This window comes from Ornithorhynchus anatinus, chromosome 12 (assembly GCF_004115215.2).
Source record: "Ornithorhynchus anatinus isolate Pmale09 chromosome 12, mOrnAna1.pri.v4, whole genome shotgun sequence".
NCBI lineage: Eukaryota > Metazoa > Chordata > Mammalia > Monotremata > Ornithorhynchidae > Ornithorhynchus > Ornithorhynchus anatinus.
The window spans coordinates 22460452-22485691 of NC_041739.1; the positions used below are offsets into that span (position 1 = coordinate 22460452).

Consider the following 25240-nt stretch of genomic DNA (forward strand, 5'->3'; position numbering starts at 1 on the left):
TAAACTCCTCCGTTTCTTCCCTGCCTCGTTTTTTATCCACTGGACTCCCACACCTCAGCAATTAGCAAAAAGCCAAAATGGAGGCTTGTACTCACAAACAGGGAGGAGAAGACGTCACTGAGTCTTAATGATCTCCTATTAGGGTTCATTACTTGTCCACTGTCAATTCTAAGGGTGAGCTAACAGGAGAGTTGAGAAGGAGGTCATGTCATATTTCAGTGCTAATGGTGCATTTTTACTGAATGGCATCTGGTTCAAGAGTTGGGGATAAGGACTTTATATCAACAACTCAAAGACACCTGGGTCTGGTCAAACAATTCAGGGCCCAGACAGCAGCAACCCATGTAGTGAGAGTGTGGGGTAAAGTGAGGCCCTAGCTTTTCCATCAGTGTCAGTTCTGTGCCACACCCCTTCAACTAGAACCTCCACACTCTCCCCTGACAGGTTATACAGGAAGCAGGGACTGTGAAAGGAGGCAGGGGGAACCTTAGAGTCTTACTTTATCTCCATGCAGACTCCAGTCAGAGGCTGTCAATCCTCTTGCCTGACTCCAGCTGGTTTCATCCTTCCTTTTGTGGCCTTTCCTCCATCATCCCCTTTATCAGGCAGCAGGTAGGCACAGCCACCCTCATCCCTGAAACTGTGTTCATCTGGGCAAATAGGGATGGCAACGGTAGAGCCAAGGCAGCACCAGGGCAATAGTGCTACAGTTGACAATTTGTGGAGACATGAAGCATGCAACAGCCAGAAGCTGAGCCTTTGATCCCAGAAATCCTCCCTCAATAATTTTATCTGGATTTTTTAAAGACCTAGATTAATTAGATACTTAAGGCCAAGGATTATTAAATGGGGGCTACAATATCTGAGAAAATGTTTCAACTTAAACATTTTGGGGGCTGTTTTCTGTTGTATGAATGTGATTTATTGTGCAGGCAGCAATGATAGGACATGCTGGAAAATGAAATGATTCATTTCAAATGTTTCATCCTAGTGAGCTAAATTTTAATCAGTAGGTTTTCTGTTCCCAACTGGGTTATCGGTACCATCTCTGAACTTGGCAAGATCAACTCATCTGCTGGTGCTGCAGTGAGTCTGGTTGCCAAATTGTAAAGATGGACCAGTAAAAGTGATGTCATATCCTTGGTGATGACATGATCACAAACAGCTGAATCAACATGTCCGTTTATAGGTTCCTTTACCTAAAAAAGAGCAGACTTTAGTGCAACATGAAAATGGATGGAAAGAGCTTCATTTCCTGACCCTTTAAGGTAATGGGAAAGGAATGTAATGATGTTCAGGAGCTATGAAGGTGAGGAGGCAGAGGAGTGTGTACGTGAGTCACTCCTTTTTCCCCACACCATGGAGGGGATACCTCAATTTAGAGATACCCATTTCCCTGGCCGCCTACAGCTGTAAGGGGGAAGAAGCTGTGGGCCAATATTCCCAGCTTTGTACCTGGTTTTTAATTCAGGTTCTGTAACTTGTTGGCTGGGTGACCTTGGGCAAATCACTTAACTTCTCTGTGGCTCAGGAACCTCATCTATAAAATGGGGATTAATACTGTGTACCCCACGTTTACTTTGTATCTACTTAGTGCAGTGCCTGGCACATAGTAAAGGCATTACAGATGCCACGAAAAAGAACCCCAAAATAACAAAAAAGCTTTCAGAGTACTGGGAAGGTTGGTACAGCTGCTCTGACTATAACTGTAGTCCCAACCATAACTGTTGGACTTTGAACACCAGTGGATCAAAATGCTGCCATTCTATCCACAGTGCTTTATCCCTCTCACTGTACATAGTGTGATTCTTTCCTTTTACATTTTTGGTTTCATCCTTCCTTTCGTGGCCTTTCCTCTCCTCCATTATCCTTACATTGTGATTACTTTGAGGACTAAGGACTTTATTTAATTTCCATCTGCATATTTTCCCCCAGCACTTAGTTCAGTGCTCAACATAAAGTAGGCATTTACAAAAATTTGTTGACTACTATTTGTCCTCTGGATTTTTAGGGTGTAGCCTTTCTAAGAACTGAGGTACTGAGAGAAGAAATGACCTAGTTAAGGCCACAGTGTTAATCAGTGGCAGAGCCTTAGTTCTGTTGAACAGTATAGCTTTCCAAAAGGAAAAAGGAGCAACTTGCTCTTACAAGGCATATCAATTTTCTTAGTTTGCTCTTATTTTTGTTGCAGTCATGAATTCAGACTTACGGTGTTGCTTAGGCAAAATTGTATGAAAAACACAGCAAAGTCATTATGCTCTAGGTTGATTCTTTGTCCTGTGAAACCCCACGTGACCTTATGCTTTCTTAAAAACATGGCAAATCAAGCTCCATAGAGGAGGATATTGATAATAATGATGCTCATGATTTGAAGATGGTGATGAGTTAAGTCTTTGTAATGAGACATAGTTGTTCTTAGGGTAAAATCCAGGATAGCATTTCAGTGTCTAATGGAAAATTAACTAAAATTTATTAAATTTAAACCAACTCTAAAGTCATTAACAGAGCATTACCTATCAGTTGATGGAATTTAATGAGTGCTTACTGTGGGCAGACCACTGTACTAAGTGCTTGGGAGAGCCCAACAGAGTTAGTAGACATAAACCCTGCCCTAGTCACAAGAAACTACAATTCACAAAGAAGTAATTTTAGGGCAAGAAACAGCTTTCTTGAATATAAATTTAGTGGTTTTTCATGATAATTGAAAAAAGCTGCTATTGGAAGGATTCACATTTCTCGTTATCCCTAGCAATTGAAAAGGAATTAATAAATCATATTTACTGAGCATCATCTCTCTCATAGCACTTTACTGAGTGCTTTGGAGAGTACAATAGAATTAGTAGACATGATTAGGAATTTGTAATCTAGCAGGGGAGGCTATAATAAATTAGAGGTATGATGAAGTGATAGAATAAAAAGGTAGGTATTTAATTGCCAGGGAACTCAAGTTCTCTGTTGGCATGGAAGTACTGAAGTGTCATTTGTGGGGAGTCCTGAAATCATCTAGGAGGCCTTCCCTATTTAAGGACTTAGAAGATGGGGAGAACAGTGGTCTGTTGGATGTGAGGGGCAGGGAGTTTCAGACAGAATATAAAGCGTGAGCAAGGAGGTTGTCCCGTGGGTGATAACACACTAGCATCTGTACTCTTTGAGCACTTATGTACAAAGAAATAATTTATATTAGTGTCTGTCTCTCCCTCTAGACTACGTTCTTTGTGGGCCTGGAATGTGTCTACCAATTATGTTGTACTCTCCCAAGCCCTTAGGAGAGGGCTATACACAGGGTAAACGCTCAATAAATACTGCAACTGCTCCCAGAGAGGTGTAGTGTAGAGACCACAGAGAGAGCAGCTCACTTCAAGTCAGATAATGTCAATTCCACTCCCTCCCAGAAGGGCTCAACACATGACCGTCAGTCCAGCCCCCTTTCCCCCCTTTCCCTCTGCTCCTCCCCATACCCTTCCCCTCTTTCCTCAGCACTGTGGTCATTTGTATATATTTTTATTACCATATTTATTTTATTAATGAGGTGTACATCCCCTTGATTCTATTTATCGTGCTTAAGTTGTCTTGTTTTTGTCCCTCTGTCTCCCCCGATTAGACTGTAAGCCTGTCAGTGGGCAGGGATTGTCTCTATCTGTTGCCAAATTGTACATTCCAAGCGCTTAGTACAGTGTTCTGCACATAGTAAGTGCTCAATAAATACTATTGAATGAATGAAGTGAGCAGTTTACCTGGGTGGGGTTCCCTAAATTCCAGGCCTGAGCTCTTTCTACTAGGGCCTACTCTAATATGTCTGCCCTTCTACTCTTTAGTGCATCCATCTTTCTATCTTTTTGAAGTGTGATTCGTCTACATGAATATGGTATATTAGTGGAGCATTGCTAATTAAAATGGAATTCTCATTCTATCAGTACTGACTAGTGAACTACCACTTTTTGGGTATTTTCTAAAATAATTTAGAATCATTTAAAATCATTTAAAAACCTACTATTTACTTCATTCCATCTTGCAGGCAAAGGACAAGGATTGTAGGAGATAGTGATGGAAGCACATGTGGGTGGGGTACATTTTATAACTGTGGAAAGTTAAACACAAGTAAAGATCTCACTCAAGAACTTGGTGGTAAAATGTAGCACTGTGACAGTGTGCAAGAGAAATGACTGAATCCCAAATAATTCTCATTTCATTTTTGTAATTTGTTTCTTTCTCTAACTCTCTCCATATATATGTATAGATATATAGTTAACTATATAAATACCTATATTTATATACATATAGAAATCCATATATAGATTTTTATATACATATGTGAAACCGTATATAGATGATTGTTATTCTATTACAAGTAGAATATTTCTATTATTCTTCTAGAAATTCACAACATGACTTTACTCTTACATTATAGCTTATACTGCTTTTTTCTCCAGGCAATTCTTTACAATTTCTACTACAAAATGAACGACCAGTTTTATTTTATTAAATTTAACAACGAAGTAGAATAATCAGGGATCACATTTACAGATCGTTTCCTAGCTCTAGGATTACAACTTCAGACTCTTATTTTGTACAGTTGTATTGAGGTTTTTTTTTCAAGAAGAAGAAGAGTGGTTGTGGTTTCTTAATGAGCACTTTGATTTCTGTTAATGAGCTATTCAAATGTATAAAAGAACAATTACGTTTACTCTCAGCCTTATGCTAAATTATTTTAATCGTGTAGAAATAGCTCCTAATAAAGTCATTTTATTCTAAATTGATTTTATTTTGTGCAGTGTGCATTGCTCACATTTTATTTCTGAACACAAATATGCACCAAGCCAACATAAAATGTTGAATTTTCTACTTCTCACTTCATGCAGACAGGGCAGACTGCATGCCAGGGTTGGGTGGCACAACATGGACACAGGTGATTTCTTCATCATTCCTCCTTAACACCACAACATTTTCAGAATTGTGGTCGCTGTGATCCTGGTACTCCAATCCTATGCAAATTTTCTCTACTCTCTTCTCCACTGCAAGCACTCACTAGCTCAAGTTTTGGCCAGCATTCTGTGGCTGATAGCTATGTGGAGAACCTTTTCATGTACCCACAATGACTGCTACCTAGTACTCAATCTAGCCAAATCAATCAATAGTATCTATTGAGAGCTTACTGTGTGCAGACCACTGTACTAAGCATTTGGGAGAGTACAAATTGTGTCTTTATTTTGAATTGGTTGCTATCCATTTTAAGGCTGCTTTCCAATTTCCTTCCTGCAAGCAAAGGAAAATGATCATGTTTAGAACAGGAGATAGCCAGATGCCTCTGAGAAGACTATACAAAGCAGAGACACTCTGTGTTCCTTGGATGCCATAGATTCTGGTGTAAATTAAAATAATCAGAGGGCTTCATCCTCTAAACTTAAAGCTCACCTCCTCCAAGAGGCCTTCCCAGACTGAGCTCCCCCCTTTTTCCCTCTGCTCCCTCTACCTCCCCTTCACCTCTCCGCAGCTAAACTCTCTTCTCCCCCCTTTCCCTCTCCTGTCCCACCCCCTCAGCACTGTACTCGTCCACTTAACTGTATATATCTTTATCATCCTATTTATTTTGTTAATTTTGTTTAGTGAGATGTACATCACCCTGATTCTATTTAGTTGCCATTGTTTTTATGAGATGTTCTTCCCCTTGACTCTATTTATTGCTACTGTTCTTGTCTGTCTGTCTCCCCTGATTAGACTGTAAGCCTGTCAAAGGGCAAGGACTGTCTCTATCTGTTGCCGACTTGTACATTCCAAGTGCTTAGTACAGTGCTCTGCACATAGTAAGCGCTCAATAAATACTATTGAATGAATGAATAAACTCCATTTTCCAGTACTATAACAAAGAGCAAAACTCTTTTCTTGAATCCTCAGGACAACAGTAAACTGTCTTGGCACACCGTCTTCTAGTAGTAGACGGACACTAACCTTGTTGGCTTCTTATGCTGTAGTTTTCTTCTATGGTATTTGTTAAGCATTTTCTATGGGCCAGACACTTTATTAAGTGCTGGGGTAGGTACAGTAAATCAGGTTGGATACAGCCCATGTTCCTCATGGGGCTCACAGTCTTAATTCCCATTTTACAGATGAGGTAACTGAGACACAGAGAAATGAAGTGACTTGCTCAAGCTCATTCATTCATTCAGTAGTATTTATTGAGCGCTTACTATGTGCAGAGCACTGTACTAAGCGCTTGGAATGAACAAGTCGGCAACAGATACAGTCCCTGCCGTTTGACGGGCTTACGGTCTAATCGGTGGCGACAGACAGACAAGAACAATGGCAATAAATAGAAGCTCAAGCTCACACAGCAGGAACTTGGCAGAGGTGGGATTAGAACCCAGGTCCTTCTGACTCCCAAGCCTGTGCTCTATCCATTAGACCACACTGAATTTGATGCTCATGTCTGCCATAAATACTCTTGGGGTCTAGCTACATACTCCATAATCTGCAGTGTATTGCTTTTATCTATATCTAGCTGTTCTTGGAACGAGATATGGCTCTCTTCCCTCAATTTAGGAGCAAATAAACATAAATAGTTAAATGATTATGCTTCCATTTAATTTTAGACATTAACATTTAAAACAACATTTGAAAGTCATATAATACAAATGTACCCCACAATACAGGTGTATTATTCAAATGTGGTTGTATCTTTGATGGTTGTATCATGGAGTATATTTTCCCATAGGTTTACATGTTATTACAAATTGCAATCTTTTCCAGACCCTCTGGAAAAAACCCTTTATGAAATATACTATTCATTCAATAGTAGTAGTATTTATTGAGCGTTTACTATGTGCAGAGCACTGTACTAAGTGCTTGGAATGTACAAATCTGTAAAAGATACAGTCCCTGCCCTTTGACGGGCTTACAGTCTAATCGACTAGGACACAAAACCTCACTAAATTATTATTTATACTCTGCTAGAGTAAAAGCATAGCATCACAACATTAAATTAGTTGTAGTAGAATTGAGTCTTCGCTGGGGGCTGTAAAAATAGAAAGTTCTTTTATGGTATTTATTAAGCATTTTTTATGTGCCAGGCACTGTACTGTGCACTTGGATGGATACAAATTAATCAGGTTGGATACAATCTGTGTCCCACATGGGGCTCATAGTCTTAATTCCCATTTTACAATGAAGTAATTGAGGCACGGAGAAGTTGTGACTTACCCGTGCTCACACAGTAAATAAGTGATGGATCCAGGATTAGACTGTAAGCCCGTCAAACGGCAGGGACTGTCTCTATCTGTTGCCGACTTGTTCATCCCAAGCGCTTAGTACAGTGCTCTGCACATAGTAAGCGCTCAATAAATACTATTGAATGAATGAATGAACTCAGGTCTTTCTGACTCTTAAGGCCATGTTCTATCCACTAGGCCATGCTGCTTGTTGGGCTGTTCTTCTGAGGTGGTGGTTTTTCATCTTTAGTAAATAATTTGTTCATTTCTGATTGACCAACAGCTGCGCCTTGTCTTCATAAAATTCCCTGTAGCAGGTCAGTCTTCATGTCTTTGAATTCCCCTCTCCATCGATCATTTTTGTAAATTCTTCTGCTTTGTTTATGAAAATTCAAGATTTCTTGATTGATTCAATATTTCTTAATCCCAGACTTTTAACTGCAACTTCATGTGCTTTGGGAAATTGAAATGGTGCATTGCATTATCAAAGTTTATAAAGGGGTCTTCGCTCTTTCCAGGTTACCTGGGTCTGATTCAGAGCACTCCTTAATTGGGAAACCCCACAGACAGTTTTAGTCACCTTAAACAATCTTCCAACAAAAACTATTGGCCACAGAGTTGGGCGAGAGAACATGAATGGCTCCGGGAATACTATAACCAATTTTGGCAAAATAAATTAAGCGTAGGCCCTCCTGAGAGTGTAAAAATCAAAACAGATGTCCTATGTCTGTAGGCAGCTCAAAATATTTACCTTTCAATTGTTGAAGAGGCAACAGTACCATTCAGTGTCACTTTGGGTGTCTGATCAAGAGTTGTATTTAGAAACAATTCCAAGAACAGCAGCATCAATAATTCTTGAATCATGTAAGCAACTGCTCCTAAATGTTGATGATGGTTCTTCAGAAGAGTGCACACACACACACGTGGCATGCAGTGATTTTGAACTGCTTTTCAGAACCAACATATCACTTTGGTTTAAGGCTAATTATCAAGCCAAAGTTTCATACCAAAGTTGGAAATATGTTTACTCACATATAGTATGTGAGTATTTTTCACATCTCAAAATATTTCAAGATAAATTACAATTGCCTGAATGTCTAAAGCCATATAAGAATAGGCTTCTGAATAATCGTTGGGAAATTTAAAGACTAATTTTTTCCATTTTATACCAAGCCCCTCTTTCTCAATATTGTTTGCCTTTAGTACAAGAACTAACAACCACACTGTCTTGAAAAAGATCAGCATATTTCTTGGCTTCAGTGCATTTTACTCAGTTTTATGTAATTCATTTTCTGATGTTTTCACTGTTTTAACTGTTTATATAATGTTCTAAATGCCCCAGCAGGAATCACTTTCTAAGTAAAGTTATTATTCTTTATTACTATTGTAATATGATAATTACTTCTATTTAAGGCATGTGTGATTAATAGCGGAGAGAATTCACTTCTGCAATAGTACCATTGTAATCTGTGAAAATCACAAGAAAACAGAGTCATAACATCCTGCAATTACCATTTTAGGCATAACTGCATGCATAAATATGAGGCTCTCAATAACAAGATCTTCAAAACCCATTTACAACTACTACAGTGTTTAGACAATAAGGTGATTTTACTTTTTATGTTCACAGAGGCATTCGTACTGGAGAAATATCTTATTTAAAATGAAAATTTTTAATTTTATTTCTTTTTCATTTCATCCCATGAAATTCTCTTTTTATACCCATAGCCTCAAAGTATGCTCCTTACTTTTTAACCAAGGCCAAGGTTTGAGGTTTGGGGTTGTATTTCTTGTACCAGAAGATGAAAAAACTCAAAGGTTGAGTTAGAATTTGAGATGAGTAAAATGTGAAATGGTTTTGACTCTACTGGAACTATAGTCATGGCATACAGTTTTTTTTTTATTCACAGCTCTTAAAGAAATAGGATGTTTAACATTCAAATTTTCTACTATATAACCGTTCCTGACTAAAATTCACAATTCTCTCTTCCATTTAAGTAATTATGGTCTTAGGAGCAAGATTAAGAGAGGAATAAAATGAAACAGTTTTAAAAAAAGACCTGAAGAATGCAGAGAGACTCAAAAGCAACATTGCTAAAAACACATAAAATGCTAGAAAGAAAGAGAAATTGGTGGTAGGACTTTAAAGCATCATTTTAGGGAGTGGACATGTGTGCTCACTGTCTGTGAATGTCCATCAATGGTATTTATTGAGTGCTTATTGTGCACAGAGCCCAGTATTAAGCAGTTGGTGAATGTACAATACAACAAAGTTGGTAGACCCGTTCCCTGCCCACGGTGAGCTTACAGTCTAGAGGGGAAGATAGACATTAATAAATATAATTTATATGTATGCACATAAGTCCTGTGACAGGTCCAAATGCACAGAAAGTGCAGAAAAGAGAGGGAATCAAGGAAAAGAGGGCTTAACCCAGGAAAACCTCTTGGAGGAGATGAGAAATAAGACTTTGGAGGTGGGAAGAGTGGTGGCATGGCAAATGTGAAGGTGGAGGGAGTTTCAGGCCAGAAGGAAGATATGAGAAACGGGTTTCCCCTAAGCGTGTTTGACTGCCATCTACAATAATTCACTATCCAAAGGCTTCTTCCCCCCTGAATTCAAAGAAGGAAGAAGGGAGGGGACGATTGTTCAAGTTGTGATGGGGTGGGGGTCAGAAGTGCAGTTGGAGGGAGTTAGTTTTGAGTGGCTAGAGATCTTTTCTTGAGACATTTCAGGGAATATTGGGAGAGTTAAAAAGGGAGGAGGTGGGGACTGGAGAGGAGTAGGGGGATTTTAAGGAGATCTTGCCTGAAGATTTCAGTTTTGTTAAGAATGTGCCCAGATCATTAGGGAAACAAGATCATGGGTCAGGGTGACAGGGATCGATGGGTATTTAAGGGTGTCCGTGTCCGTATACACACCCCTACTAATATATTACCAATATCAATTTTACCATCAGAGATTTTTAGTATTTGTACTCTCTATTCTATGGGTTATTGTTGCTATTTTACAATTTTTAGTAATCACAAGTTTTGTGGCTCTGTATCACCCTACCTGCCACTGGAAGTAATAATAATAATAATGATGGCATTTGTTAAGCTCTTACTACGTGCAAAAAACTGTTCTAAGCACTGGAGTAGTACAAGGTAATTAGGGTGTCCCACATAGGGCTCCCAAACTTCATCCCCATTTTAAAGATGAGGGAACTGAGACCCAGAGAAGTTAAGTGACTTACCCAAAGTCACACAGCTGACAAGTAGCAGAAGTGGGATTAGAACCCATGACCTCTGTCTCCCAACCCCGGGCTCTTTCCACTAAACCACGCTGCTTCTCCAAGAAAGAGCAAGTAATCCATCCTCTTACATCCCATCTCCACCACTCCCATCTCATTGTGATTTTCACCTTTGTATCATCAGTACCCCTTGATTTTGACTGAAATCTTCAACAGTTATCATAACCTAGATGACAGTGAAGTTACAGTATTTCTTGTAACTTTTACAGTATCAAAGCTAATAATATTTTAAAGGTAAGTGGATATGATTTCCCAGACAATTCATTTTTAAGTTCCGTGTAATGCAGGCGTAGAATGCTCATTTTTGATTGTCACAAGACTACTCAAATTTCACCCGGTGTGACCAAAGCAGTGGAGGCTCTCAGCCCCTTTGCCCCACAAGCCTGTGGTTTTACTAACTGAGTTGCCAACTACAGTTAGAAACCTAATGACTGCAGTTAGGGGAATCTATTCAGAGAGTTGTTCTTCACACTCTTTTGGTCACACACAATTTGCTAGGCATTATCCAAACACACATGATCCAGGCCTGCAGCTCTTACTTTAATTAGATATTTTTCAATCAAGTGGCTTTCCTCTCTCTGTGACCATGCCTGGTAGAGAATGAGTGCCTTGGTTTAACTGTACCCTGCTGCTCCAGTTTGTGATTTCAGTGGGGAAGAATTGCCACCTCACCTAGAGTGGAAAGGGCACATGCTGGAGATTTCACTCTAGTATAAGACATTAGCCCTTGGGAGTGTGATTTGTAGGGGTATAATTAGAGGATACGATTAGGTAAAACTTCCAGTTGTATGTTATTATATTACTCCCGAACTTGTAAAGTGTTCAGGTACCAAATGACTTTGGATAGAGGAATAGGGAGGGTACTAAAATGGTTTTTCCTCCACAATATTTTTCTTCCTTTCCACCCTTTCAGCCAGCACCATGATTCAGCATCATCTCATCTAGGTTACTACACGAGCCACCTCATCGGTTTCCCTGCCTCCAATCTCTCCTTTCTTCTGCTACCCACATCATCTTCCTAAAAGCCATGCACAACATACCATTCTTTTCCTCCAAAAAAACCTCCTGTGCATTTCCCCACTGGACATCAAAGCTCTGCATTGGCTCTCTGCTTTCACGTCTGTGCTATTCACCCACTACGCCCCAGCTTGTACTGTTGCTCCCCTAAGCTAACCTCTCCTGTCTAATTGCTCATGCCTTTCCTCTTGCCTTTCCCTTCAAATGTTAGATCACAGTTCTCCTCATGAGAAGGCTTGTGAAAATCAATTTCCAGTGCCCCTGGTTGTGTCATACCAATAGGCAATATCATCACTCATGTGTATATTATTCATTCATTTATTCATTTTGTCCAAACACTTTTCCCATTAGTATCTGTTTTCTCTCCTGTTCCCACTATATATGCACAATGTGCTTGCCTATCTTCCCTCATTAGATCGTAATCATGTCTTTTAATTGTTTTCTCCCAAGTGCCTGGTGCAGTACTCTGCCTATAGTTATTTTGATGATAATCATTATTGTGATATGTGTTAAGTCCTTACTATGTGTCAAGCACTGTTCTAAGCCCTGGGGTAAATACCGGTAAATTAGGTTAGACACAGTCCCTGTCTAAGTAGAGGGAGGAACAGACATACAAACCCATTTTACAGATAAGAAGCTGAGGCTCAGAAAAGTAAAGTGACTTGCCCAGGGTCACACAGCAGGCAACTGGCAGAGCTGAGATTAGAATCCAGGTCCTTTGACTTCCATGCCATGCTCTTTCCACACTGCTCCTCCATGATTGATACCCAGATCCTACTGAATGATTGAGAAATAGGGTTAAAACTGGCAGAAGAAGGAAGGAGAGAAGAAAGGTTCTGGATTGTGCAGGTGAATTTAGCTCCCAGGTTAGACCCACAGGATAGGGGTCACTGGGATTGATTGGGGCTTGTTTGTGGAGAGTGGGATTGGATGAGAGTTCAGAAACATTGTTTGGACCTCTTCTGGCCTAGCACTGGGTTCAAATCTGGAGCCAAATTTAGGTATGAAAATCCACACAGCTGGTCTTTTCTTTGTTAAAGTGAAGGCTTTTTTCCCATTTACCTTTAGAGAAAAGTGGAGAATGAAACAGGGTTGCATTCTGGCACCAGAGAGGGTCTAATCCCAGGGAATTTGGATAGAAGACCAGGGTCCCTTCGATATGCCCGTATTCCCATCTCCCCAGGGGTGGCGGACCATGTGGAGGTAAGGTAAAGGCATTTTCACTTGCTGTGGTCCACAGTGGACAGTTGGAAATCCTCTGTGACAAAGGAGAGTACATTTTCAAGCCCAAACTCCTAGGGGAGAATAGTGCTGATTGTGACATTCAACACTAACCTATCATGTCTGGGAGCTGCTTGTAGGCCTTAAGCCTTGCCTGGTCCTTTATTTAAGACAAAACCTGTGACAGAATTCCTCTCTGATTTGGTCTTTTTAAATGAATAATATTAGAGTAGACTTTCAAACATATCTCCTCTGGATGATTTTGCAAAGAGGAAAGTAAGGAATACATTTCACTTTTTCTTTACAATAAGATCCGCAGTGTTTGCAGTAGCACTGCCTGATTGTTCGGAGCCTAGAATATGCTAGATCTTATAATTAGAAATATTTCACTTCCACTTTGCTGATCAGCAGAATGCAACAGCCATTAAAAAACAGAAACTCCCCCTAGTTTAAAAAATGTGGAAACTTACCACCATTTTCCCCTCATCCTCCCCTCCCACTAAGCCTGGACAGGTGAGTGATGGAACCAATACTTAATAGCCAGTAACCCCAGCTCACAGAGTGTGGAGGGAAGGAAAGGTGAATGGGGCCACTCTGCTCTTTCCACAGTAATGCACTGCTGGGAGTAGCCAGGAGTGTAGTGATTAGCTGCACGTTGGAAGCTCCCGATATCCTTCAGTGTCCTTCAGGCCTGCCAGGGAGCCATCTGGGAAAATGGTGATTTTTTGTGTGTGTGTGTGTTGGGTGGGAGGAGAAGGAAGGTGGAACACTGGAGATCACCTCTTCCCCTCGGTTTTCTGCTTTTCCCCTGAGAAATAGCACAGGGCCCTTTCCCCTGACCTATCACCTGCAGAAGTTTAGGGAGCTCTCCAGGGAATGAATGGTTGGAAGAATCAATCAATCAATGGCATTTATCGATCACTTACTGGGTGCATAGCACTCTACCAACTGCTTGGGAGAATTCAGCACAACGGAGTTGGTTGACAAGTTTCCTGCCCAAAATGAGCTTACAGTTTAGAGAGGAGACAGACATAATATAAATAAATGTTATGGATTCATTCATTCAATCGTATTTATTAAGCACTTATTATGTACTAAGTGCTTGAAAAAGTACAGTACAACAATAAACAGTGACAATTCCTCCCCACAATGAGCTCACAGTCTAGGGTGGGGGGGGGCGGGAGATACATCAATGCAAATAGACATCAGTACAAATAAATAAAATTACAGATGTATACATAAGTGCTGCAGGGCTGTGCGGCGAGGGAGGTGGAGAGCAAAGGAAGTGAGTCAGGGTGACACAGAAGGGAGAGGGAGATGAGGAAAAGTGGGGCTTGATCTGGGAAGGCCCTGTTGGAGGAGATGTGCCTTCAATAAGGTTTTGAAGTGGGGGAGAGATTGTCTGGTAGATTTGAGGATATGTATGTAAGCGTTGCGGGGAAAGATAGGGAACCCTCCCTTCTCACCCATCTCTCCTCCTGCCTCCCAGAGGGGAGGAGAAATCCAACTTGCTTGGAGGCTTGATCATTGTGCTCTAGTCTGTAAGCTTGTTGTGGGTTAAGCGCTCAGTAAAGACCATTGAAAGAATGAACGAATGAATGTTATGACCCTTACTCAGTTTTTGTTGGGGCTTGCTAGGGTTTAGCCTTGGTTCCTCTGCTGAAGCCCTGGGATCTTTAGGCAGAACCCTGGAGCTCCAAGGTGATAGAAAACTGGAAAAAAGAAATTACAGTTTCTCAACCTGCCTCCCTCCCACCTCACTACTTTGTGGTTGGCAGACAGTTGGAACTGTGAGGGTTTGGCACCTGGTTGGGGGACCACCTCTCCAGGTACAAATGAAGGACTGCATGACCCTCTGGCAACCCAAACTAGGGGCTTCACCACTGGAGTTCCAGAGAAGAAAACATTTTCTGAAAGGCTGAAAAAGAAAATTGAAAAAAGCACAAAACACTGTTTTCTTTTGATACTTAAATGGAAAAAAGACAGTAATTAAACCAGACTAGAAGATGAGTTCTGATTGTTAATTGCGACGAGAGGTACAGCATTTTAATATATCTTGATTCATGTACAGAATCAGACTGAGGCACATGGTCTGCCTTTTTTTCTTTCTTTCGCCCCGTGCTAGAATGCTGACAATTTGAAAGCTTACCTTTTTTTGGTTGCTCATAAGATGTTATTTTAAAGCTATAATTGCAAGTGTTTTGTTTTTTTCACTTTAGGTTGAAGTTGAAAAACAGTACAATAGCTTTCTTTCTCAGAGCAGGCAGCTTCGGAGGGTAGAGCTGGTCCATAGCTTGATTGAAATAATCCTAAATCAGAATTTACCACATTTTAGAACCTTTCAGTCATAGTTTGCTGTCAAGCCAGTCGGTCAAACAATTACATTTAGAGGTTTAAACCAAGAGACTCAGTGGGGTATCACCTTAGCATTTAAGATTCTGCTATCAAGTGACAAAGCTTTGTGGGTGCAAAATAAAGCATATGAATGTGGCTGACTCGGAGCCATTTATTGCAGTTTAAGCAGTTCTTACCTAGGAAAGCCATCTACATGCATAAGCAGTCAGGACGGGCTATCAGATGGTGAAGAGGGTTCACCACATCCTATTAATTAGTGCATGAATGCCACAACAAGTGTCTAAAAATAACTTAGACTTCCTTGCTGAACTGCCTTACGTAACCTTATACAGAGACATTGTTGGAAATGGTGTCAGTGAGAGCAAATAGAATTTAACAAACAGCGTAGGAGTTGGCTCTCATGATCATAACACAAGGAAAATAAAAGTATGAAAATTTACCCCATCCAAAAGACTCCAGTAAGCGTTTACAGGAAAACAACTTTTAATGAGAATGCAACATTGCTATCTTGTAGAGTTTTTTATCAGGTTAAGCAATCCCACAGCACACTCACATGAAAGCGTCTTGATCACTGTGGAATTTCTTTCACGGATAGGCAGCCATTATCTGGGCGAAATGTGCTATTTTGAATCAGGTGTTGCAAAACCATATTTATTCAGTCGTATTTATTGACCACTTCCTGTGTGTAGAGCATCGTACTAAGCACTTGGGTTTGTACAGTATAACAATGAACAGACACATTCCCTGCCCTCGAGCTTACAGTCTAGAGGACGTATGACACCAAGCCTAGTACAGTGTAACGGTTATTAATCGGGGACTGATTGTTGGTTTTCCAGGCCTCATGTTTCCTTTTTCTCAATCAGTACTATTTAGCAACCACCTACTGTGTGATTGTGTATAAAGCACTGTACTAAGCACCTGGGAGATTGTTATAGAGCAGACACGGTTCCCTACCCTTACAGAGTTTACAATCTAGCCAGGGAGACGGACATCAAGATAAATTACAGAGAGGTGGAAAACGGTAAAGGAATATGTATGTAGAAGTGCTTATTGAGGTTTGTAAGCTATATGTGTAATGCTACAGCAAGTTGTGACTCCACTGGGGTTAAGGTGGCACGAAAATGTTTAAGTGGTAGTCAGGTTGTAACCTGGGCGGTGGGGGAAGGGAATTAGTAAATAAGAGGGGAAAGCTTCCTGTAGAGGGTGAAATTTCAGGTGTTTGAAGATGTTTACAGCTGTTCTCTGTTACTTATGAAGTGGGAGTTTGAGGTTGTGGGGGGCAGGATGTGAGGGTGGGGGACAAAAACAGGGCCTCATGAAGGTTTTCTTTAGAGGAACAAAGTACTTGGGTTGGGATATAGTGGGTAATAGGGAGAGAGATGACGGAGTGTACCTTAAAGCCTATGGTCAGTAGTTTTGGCTTAATGGAGAAAACGGTCAGCCAATGGTGAATGTGAAGAGTGGGAAGATCAATCATATTTATTGAGCGCTTACTGTGTACAGAGCTAGTTGTTTCCAGAACAACGTTATGGAAAAATGACCCGGGCAGCAGAGTGAAGTCCGCATTGGAGAAGGGAGACACTTTGGGAGATCTCTGAGGATGCTGATGCCATTAGTCAAGCCAGGATATGACAAGTGCCTGGACCAGCACAGTGGTCATTTGGATGGAGAAGGGGCTGATCAGGGGAATGTTATGGAGGAAAAACGAACAGAAGTTGGCAACCAGCTGAATGTAGAGGCTGAGACGGGGGGGGGGGGGGGGAAGAAGTCAAGGATAAGGCCTCAGTTATGGGCTTCAGACCTGGGGAGTTTAATTGTATTGGCAGCTGTATTAGGTAGAAGAGATGATTTAAGAGAGAAGTTGAGGAGCTCTTTATCCCTTCCGTTAAGGGTATTTGGAGGCATTAAGAGGTAATAAAATTCAAAATTGGCCATTTTACCATGGAACATTAGTTTGGTGGAAGAAGTGGTTGAGACTGTTAACTGTGGTCTGTATCATTTTCTATTTCCTTTAATCTTGGCTCTCCCTAACCCATTAGTATGTGTAATTGAGAATTGGATTAAAAAGACATAATAATACAACACTTACTTAAAATAACAGTGGGGATTTGGTAAAGAGGGCGGGGAGTCCCTCGGTTGAGATTTCATCAAGATGCTGCCCTACTATAATCATATTACTGAAAATAAACCCCGAATTAATGTTGTAGCATTCAACTGAGGAACTAAGTACTTGTCATACTATATCACCTTTTGTTTGCCTTACCTCTCTGAGATAAGAAAGAAAAGATAGAAATGATGTTCTCCATTAGAATAAAGCATGGCCTAGTGGATAAAACTTGGGCCTGGAAACCAGAGGATCTGGGTAATAATCCCGGTTCTGCCACTTGCCTGCTGTGTGACATTGGGCGAGTCATTTCTCTGTGCCTCTCCTAATTTCCTTAACTGCAAAATGGGGAGTCAGTATCTGTTTTCCCTCCTGTTTTGACTGTGAGCCCCATATGGGATAGAAACTATATCTGGCTTGATTAACATGTATCTATCCCAGCACACAGAACAAGGCTCAACACATAGAAAGCACTAAACAGATATTAGTTTAGGGGATTTTCACGAGTGAGCAGAGGAGTAAATCATTCTATGGTTCTAGATATGAGTCCAGTAGAGTTTGGAAAATGGGGAAAGGGGTGGTCTGTCCGATATGAAGTGGGAGGGAGTTCCAAGACATAGTGAGGATGTGGGGTCAGAAGCAAAACTGGTCATGATAAATGATAAATCAGGGGACTGAAGTGAGTGGGCAGGATCGTAGTTGAAGATTAGCAAGGTTAGGTAGGAATGTTTTCACATTGAACATTTTATTGAACATGGAGTAGCAAAAAGCACAACAAAGGAGAATCAGTTACTCAGGCCCCTGAAGCAGCCTCTGTGGATGGGATGAGTTACTCACTGGAAAAAAATAAATCCAAAAATGAAAAATATGGCCAGGAAAAGGCAAAGGTTGGAAACCAAATGATTTTCTTTAGTGTTAATGTTTTTTGAAATCATATTATGAATTCCAGGGTCATTTGATGAAGGAAGTGTCTCATTAAAATTCAGAGAATTCTAATGGAGCTTCCTGCCATTTAAATAGCCATTGTTTCCATAACAAGAAGCAACCTTGAATGATGATGGCATCCAAATCAACTCCTTCCTGTAGTGCTTTTGGAGGTCAGGGTCCAGAAGCTATATGGTAAAAAAAGAAATCTTCACTGATAAATCATCATGGGCAGTGGCTAGTAGAAGTAAACATTTAATATGTGCAGAACACTGTACAAAATGCTGGTAAAGATTACATATGTGGGAATTAGGGTCATACAATGAGTAGTTTTTATATTTCCAGTTACTATTTGATTTCTAATGAAGGAATATGCAGTTTTGATTTGACATCATTAGCATTATTAAGTTGCAAAAAAAGGTATCGTCTGCCTAATACCTTGCATGAAATTTCGATCCATAGTAATCAGAAGTCCCCAGACCTTGGGATGAACAGGTTATATTTACTTATTTACTCAATATTTGCTATGATTAGTTTTAATCCATTTAATAATATTGCATTATTGTAAAGATCTTTTTTTGGACTTAGTCCACCAGGTCTTAGGAACAAGTAAAATTCTTGTATAAAAGGTGTCTACCCAAGAACAGTATTAGTATTCATTATTAAAGATTAGATGCTTTTGATTCTCCCAAACACTTAATACAGTGCTCAGTACCCAGTAAGGATTCATTAAATCTTATTGACTGATATAAATCATTATCTTTTCTTAATACTAATAATGATAATGATGTTTGTTAAGCGCTTACTATGTGCCAGGCACTGTGCTAAATGCTGGCGCGGTTACAAGCTAATCAGGACAAAGTCCCTGTCCCACATGGAGCTCACAGTCTCAATTCCCATTTTACAGATTAGGTAACTGATGCACAGAGAAGTGAATCGACTTGCCCAAGATCACACAGCAGACAGGTGGCAGAGCTGGGATTAGAACCCGTGACCTCCTAGGCCCGTTCTCTATCCACTACGCCATGCTGCTTCTCTACAATGTATTGTTTTCGATTCACTCCTTATACCACATTATTAGTCATCTCCGATAATGAAAACATTCAGTGCTTGTTTTATGAAGCAGAAGATAATTTTTAATATTTAATTATGTACAAGAAAGTGCTTCTACTGCTCTTCCACTACTTCTGCTGATATTCCACAGCACTTTCTGACTCTGAAATGTTCCTTCTTTAGAAGGTATGCATGCTGCAATGTGGACATGCACTCATCTTCACTACTTTTCACTGCTCCAATAAAAAGGAAGACATCCCCAAAGTTTAAACAAAGCCATTGCGTAGATCTATCAATATCTGGCAGGAAACTTTGAATCACTGTGGCACAAACCATTATTTGATATGGTTCAAACTTCCTTTAGCAATTCAAGTAATGAAGCATTTGTATCAACAAGATATTTAATATCAAGGATTAGGACATCTGCCAAGAGTTATGTGTCAACATCACAGCACCCTTTTGGAACAAATATGAGAACAAATAATAAAAAGACATTTCTTCCAAACATTATCTACCAGGATACAATCCAGAATGTGACAAAGTGATGAACCATGATAAAAATTAGTCTGGGATTAAATACCTACTTGCAACAAAGCAAGGAATGTATTATCAACACTTACCAGCACTGCATGGTCATGAAAAGCAATTTCATGGGGAAAAAATATGTACACATATATTTATTTTTTTGTGTGTTTGTGTGTATATATGTGTGTCAAATAGTTTCAAATCAGGTAAATAATGCATATATACATATTTATGTTATAGGAGTGTGAATATACATATAACATGAATATGTATATATACATTATTTACCTGGTTTGAAACTATTTGATGTTTAGAGAAACAAACTGACACAGTTATAGCAGAAGATTTAAGGAGAATCTACTAATAATTGTTCAGTAGTATAATCGAAATTGAAAGACAAGATGTCACTACACAGCTGACATCAATCATCCACAAAAGTACACCCACAGACTTTTGAGCAGAAGTAAAAACAGATTAAGAACAATGTAGTAAATACAGAAGAAGCCTGCTGAACAGAAACTCGAGAAGCCAATGCAATGGCTTCCTTGGAATACTATTTATAAAAAGAAGTGAAATAGACATAAAAAATCACTTATTCAATGAAGATGTAAATTATACACCATTTGAAATGCGTAGATCTTGGAAGGGGACTACATCCATCATTTATTTTGAAGAGTGAACTGATGGTTAGTAAAATTCTTCCCCATTGCATTTTTTCTTTACCAACCCACAGAGTATACTAGAACAGAGTAACTGCTGGTGGCTTACTATTTAATATTAGTTTAATATTTGCCATTAGAAGCACCAAATAAGTAAATACGAACCCTCCTGTATTCCAACATGGTTTTGGTTACATTTTGTTTTACTCAGAGATGACTATTTTGCAGTGGTTTAAAAAAGATAAAATTTTACTTCTTTGGGTTTTTGGATGAGTATCTGAATTGATTAGTGATAGGGATAGTGAGATTGGATTTAGATTTCAAAACATGGGCAGGGTTGCCAATGGCAAACCCTTCAGTTCTACAAGCCAAATACAATCTTTTAGAGCATTTAGTGTGCAATGGATCGTGTCTCATTCGATCAATAGTATTTAATAAGCACTTACTGTGTGCAGAGCACTGTACTAAGTACTTGAGAGAGGACAATACGACAGAATTATGAACTTGTTCCCTGTCCACAAGAAGCTTACAATTTAGAGGGAGAGACAGATATTCACTCAATAGTATTTTTGGAGCACTTACTGTGTGTAGAGCACAAGTGGAAAGTACATTTCGGCAGCAGATAGAGACAATCCCTACCCAACAACGGGCTTACAGTCTAGAAGGGGGGAGACAGACAACAAAACAAGCATCAATGCCATCAAAATAGATAAATAGAATCATAGATAATAATGTTGGTATTTTTTAAGCGCTTACTATGTGCAGAGCACTGTTCTAAGCGCTGGGGTAGATACAGGGTAATCAGGTTGTCCCACGTGATGCTCACAGTTAATCCCCATTTTACAGTTGAGGTAACTGAGGCACAGAGAAGTTAAGTGACTTGCCCACAGACACACAGCTGACAAGTGGCAGAGCTGGGATTTGAACCCATGACCTCTGACTCCCAAGCCCGGCCTCTTTACACATCATTAATAAAATAGAGTAATAAATACGTACAAATATACACAAGTGCTATAAATAATGCATCAATCTTGTCAGTTATCCCCAAGGATAGTAGTAGTTATCAGTAGTATCATTTAACATCCAAGTCAGTGCTATAATCCAACGGGGACTTGGGGGCACAAGTGGACACTTAAGAGAATGAAAGATGTAGTTCTATAAGACGTGTGGGAAATGTATTTCATATAGTACTTTGGCTACTACTTGCTTAAGATAATTAAAATTTTGAAGGGAATCTAAAAGAAAACATAACAAATAATGTAACCAGAGCACTATAGTTGTATATTTATATCCCGCTTATTACCTTTGCCCTATAAATTAATACTCATATGGTGGTGACAGTTGAGGTGGTTCATTTTTCTGTCCTAAGAAGCATCTCGGCCTACTGGATAGAGCACGGGCCTGGGAGTCAGAAGGACCTGGGTTCTAACTGTGCTCTGCCACTTGTCCGTTGTGTGACCTTGGACCAGTCACTTTACGTCTCTGTGCCTCTGTTACTTCATCTATAAAATGGAGATTAAGACTTGTGAGCTCCATGTAGGACATGGACTGTGTCCAGTTTGATTAACCTGAATCTACCCCCGTGCTTATTGCAGTGCCAGAATATAGTAAGCGCTTAACAAATACTATTAAAAAAATCCAAATAAGCCTTTGACAAGTGTTAAAATAAACACCGTGATATGTACAGTCACACACATCACACACTAAATGTTCTTCACAGTGAAGAGGCAAGGTTGTTAATAACTGTATAGGTCCATATAGTATTGTGGGGCTTTGTTTCCTTTATATAGATAGTAAACCTCAGGGAGGTTTTTCAGGTCTCTTAAAGGCATTTCATTTCTGTGGATCTTCTTGCAGCCCAGCCTTTTATAATGTGGGATGATATATCCACTCTCTCTCTCATTCTCTATTTTTCGTTTTCTAAAAAAGCTAAACATCTTCAAGTATTTGTAGGGACCAAATCCTCAGCTGTGTTTGTATTCACTTCAGATTTTTATAATGCCCTGCAGAATTCTGAGGAGAGATTCACAGCTGCCCACCACTTTTCATTTGAGGGCGTTGAGCAATGATTTGCAAAGGCACGGCAAATTAAACAGATTTTTCAAAATGAAGAGCCACTTTTCTCTTTTTATTCAAGCTCAGTACTGACAAAGATTTTCTGCAGAATGAGTGCTCTTCCAAGGCAACATTTTCCTACACATTGAGTTTAATTTCACAGTAAACGAAAGGTAATACCTATCCCTCACCAGAATTGTATTGAGTTTTATCAAGTGTGTCTAACAAGTCTGTGCTAGGAAGTGTGGTGTTACTAACTTTTCCAGGAGACACTTTGATTCTCTGTGGAGCACTCCTCAGGCTTGGGATGGGTCCATTAAAAAACATTATGATACATAAGAATTTACTTCATGCCAGGCACTGTACTAAGCCCTGGGAAATATGCAAGTTAATCAGGTTGGACACAGTCAATGTTCGACATGAGGCTCACCGTCTTGATTCTCATTTTGTAGATGAGGTAACTGAGGCAGAGAGAAGTTAAGTGACTTGCCTTAGGTTACACTATCCAAGTGGTAGAGCAGGGATTAGAACCCAGATCCTTTTGACTCCCAGGCCCATGCTCTATCCACTAGACCACACTATTTCTCATGATGTCACAGTACTGTGATCTCACAAAGCCCTGATATCTCTAGTCCTCCAGAGCAGCACTGAGGCAGACGAAGAGCCACCACTGATTCAGGCACAACTCCAGTCATCACCCAAAGAGCATGGCTGGTGCTGAAGGAAACAGGAAACAGTAGTGGAAGTTCTAGCCAAGAACAAGTTTATGGGAGTAGGGTTGGTGCTGAGATGGTAGGTTATCGTGATAATGTTGTCTTGTTTTTGTTTCGTTCTGTTTTGCTCCGCTGTCTGTCTCCCCTGATTAGACTATAAGCCCGTCATTGGGCAGGGATTATCTCTATCTGTTGCCGAATTGTACATTCCAAGCGCTTAGTAGAGTGCTGTGCATGTAGTAAGTGCTCAATAAATACTATTGAATGAATGGTAGGTAATGCTGCTCTAGAACCAGGGAAGTGTCTGAATTGCTGTCCCTCTAGTCCACACTGGTGTAGCCCTATTTTTCTTAACATGAGATATGTAAAAAATGTAACCATTGCATTATCAGAGAACTGAAACAGGATGTGGAGTGCCGTTACCAAGACCTGCCGGTTTCACCTCTACAATATCGCCAAGATCCGCCCTTTCCTCTCCACCCAAACGGCTACCTTACTATTACGGGCTCTCGTTATATCCCGGCTAGACTACTGTGTCAGCCTTCTCTCTGACCTCCCTTCCTCCTCTCTCGCCCCGCTCCGGTCTATTCTTCACTCCGCTGCCCGGCTCATCTTCCTGCAGAAACGATCTGGGCGTGTCACTCCCCTTCTTAAACAACTCCAGTGGTTGCCTATCGATCTCCGCTCCAAACAGAAACTCCTCACTCTAGGCTTCAAGGCTCTCCATCACCTTGCCCCTTCCTACCTCTCCTCCCTTCTCTCTTTCTACCGCCCACCCCGCACGCTCCGCTCCTCTGCCGCCCACCTCCTCGCCGTCCCTCGGTCTCGCCTATCCCGCCGTCGACCCCTGGGTCACGTCCTCCCGCGGTCCTGGAAAACCCTCCCTCCTCACCTCCGCCAAACTGATTCTCTTTCCCTCTTCAAAACCTTACTTAAAAATCACCTCCTCCAAGAGGTGTTCCAAGACTGAGCTCCTCTTCCCCCTCTACTCCCTCTGCCATCCCCCCTTTACCTCTCCGCAGCTAAAACCTCATTTTCCCCTTTTCCCTCTGCTCCTCCACCTCTCCCTTCCCATCCCCACAGCACTGTACCCGTCCGCTCAACTGTATATATTTTCGTTACCTTATTTATTTTGTTAATGAATTGTACATCGCCTTGATTCTATTTAGTTGCCATTGTTTTTACGAGATGTTCTTCCCCTTGACGCTGCTTAGTGCCATTGTTCTTGTCTGTCCGTCTCCCCCGATTAGACTGTAAGCCCGTCAAACGGCAGGGACTGTCTCTATCTGTTGCCGACTTGTTCATCCCAAGCGCTTAGTACAGTGCTCTGCACATAGTAAGCGCTCAATAAATACTATTGAATGAATGAATGAATTAGAGCTTGGGCGTAGGAGTCAGAAGGTCATGGATTCTAATCCCGGCTCTGCCACTTGTCTGCTGTGGAACTTCTGTGCCTCAGTTCCCTCATCTGTAAAATGGGATTGAGACTGTGAGCCCCGTGTGGGACAGGGACTGTGTCCAAACCGATTTGCTTATATCCACCCCAACATTTAGTACAGTCCCTGGCACTTAGTAAGCACCTAGCAAATATAATTATTATTATTTCTTAAACATTTATTGTGGGCAAAGCACTGTATTAAGCACTTAACCGAAGGTATTCAGTCTCCAGCAATTGTACCACATGTTGTTTGAAGGAATGGTGTGATTTTATTTTCTTCTTTGGTATCCATTTTCTCAAGGCTAATGCTATTCTTTTTCATATTATTAACTTCTTTCACTTACCCATCCTGGATCTACTGCTCCTAAATCCATTTAAACCCTTTCTTTTGTCCTTCAACATACCTAACCTTTGTTACAGTAGCCCATTATAATCCAACTATCCTTGAACTTGTATTTTCTCCTTGCACACTTCTTTTGAAACAAAATCCAAATGTTTTCCACCTATGTAAAGAAGTAATTTTTTTTTTCTTACTTGAAGCTACCTCTACTCTTGAAGTTTGAAGGTAATATTGAGTATACCTTTCCTTACAGAAAATATTATTCAATTCATTCTCTAAGTCTAATTTAAGTTGACTTTATGCTTCAAGTGATTGCTGTATCTCAGCTATGGAAACCAGATATA

At 40.4% G+C, this 25240-nt stretch overlaps 1 protein-coding gene across 20 annotated transcripts in view; it reads left to right on the forward strand.

Annotated features, from left to right (window-relative positions):
- Positions 1 to 25240, forward strand: part of IQCM (IQ motif containing M) — a 370600-nt gene that overhangs the window by 2169 nt on the left and 343191 nt on the right. For 11 of the 20 annotated variants that reach the window (XM_029076870.2, XM_029076881.2, XM_029076878.2 and 8 more), the window contains exon 1: positions 23040 to 23197. The exons of 1 other annotated variant lie outside the window; for it this stretch is intronic. The gene's annotated coding sequence lies outside the window, so the exon portion shown is untranslated. Of the gene's footprint in view, positions 1 to 514; positions 613 to 23039; positions 23198 to 25240 lie in introns of those variants that run through there. 8 more of the 20 variants (XM_029076899.2, XM_029076901.2, XM_029076897.2 and 5 more) reach the window with 3 other exon arrangements.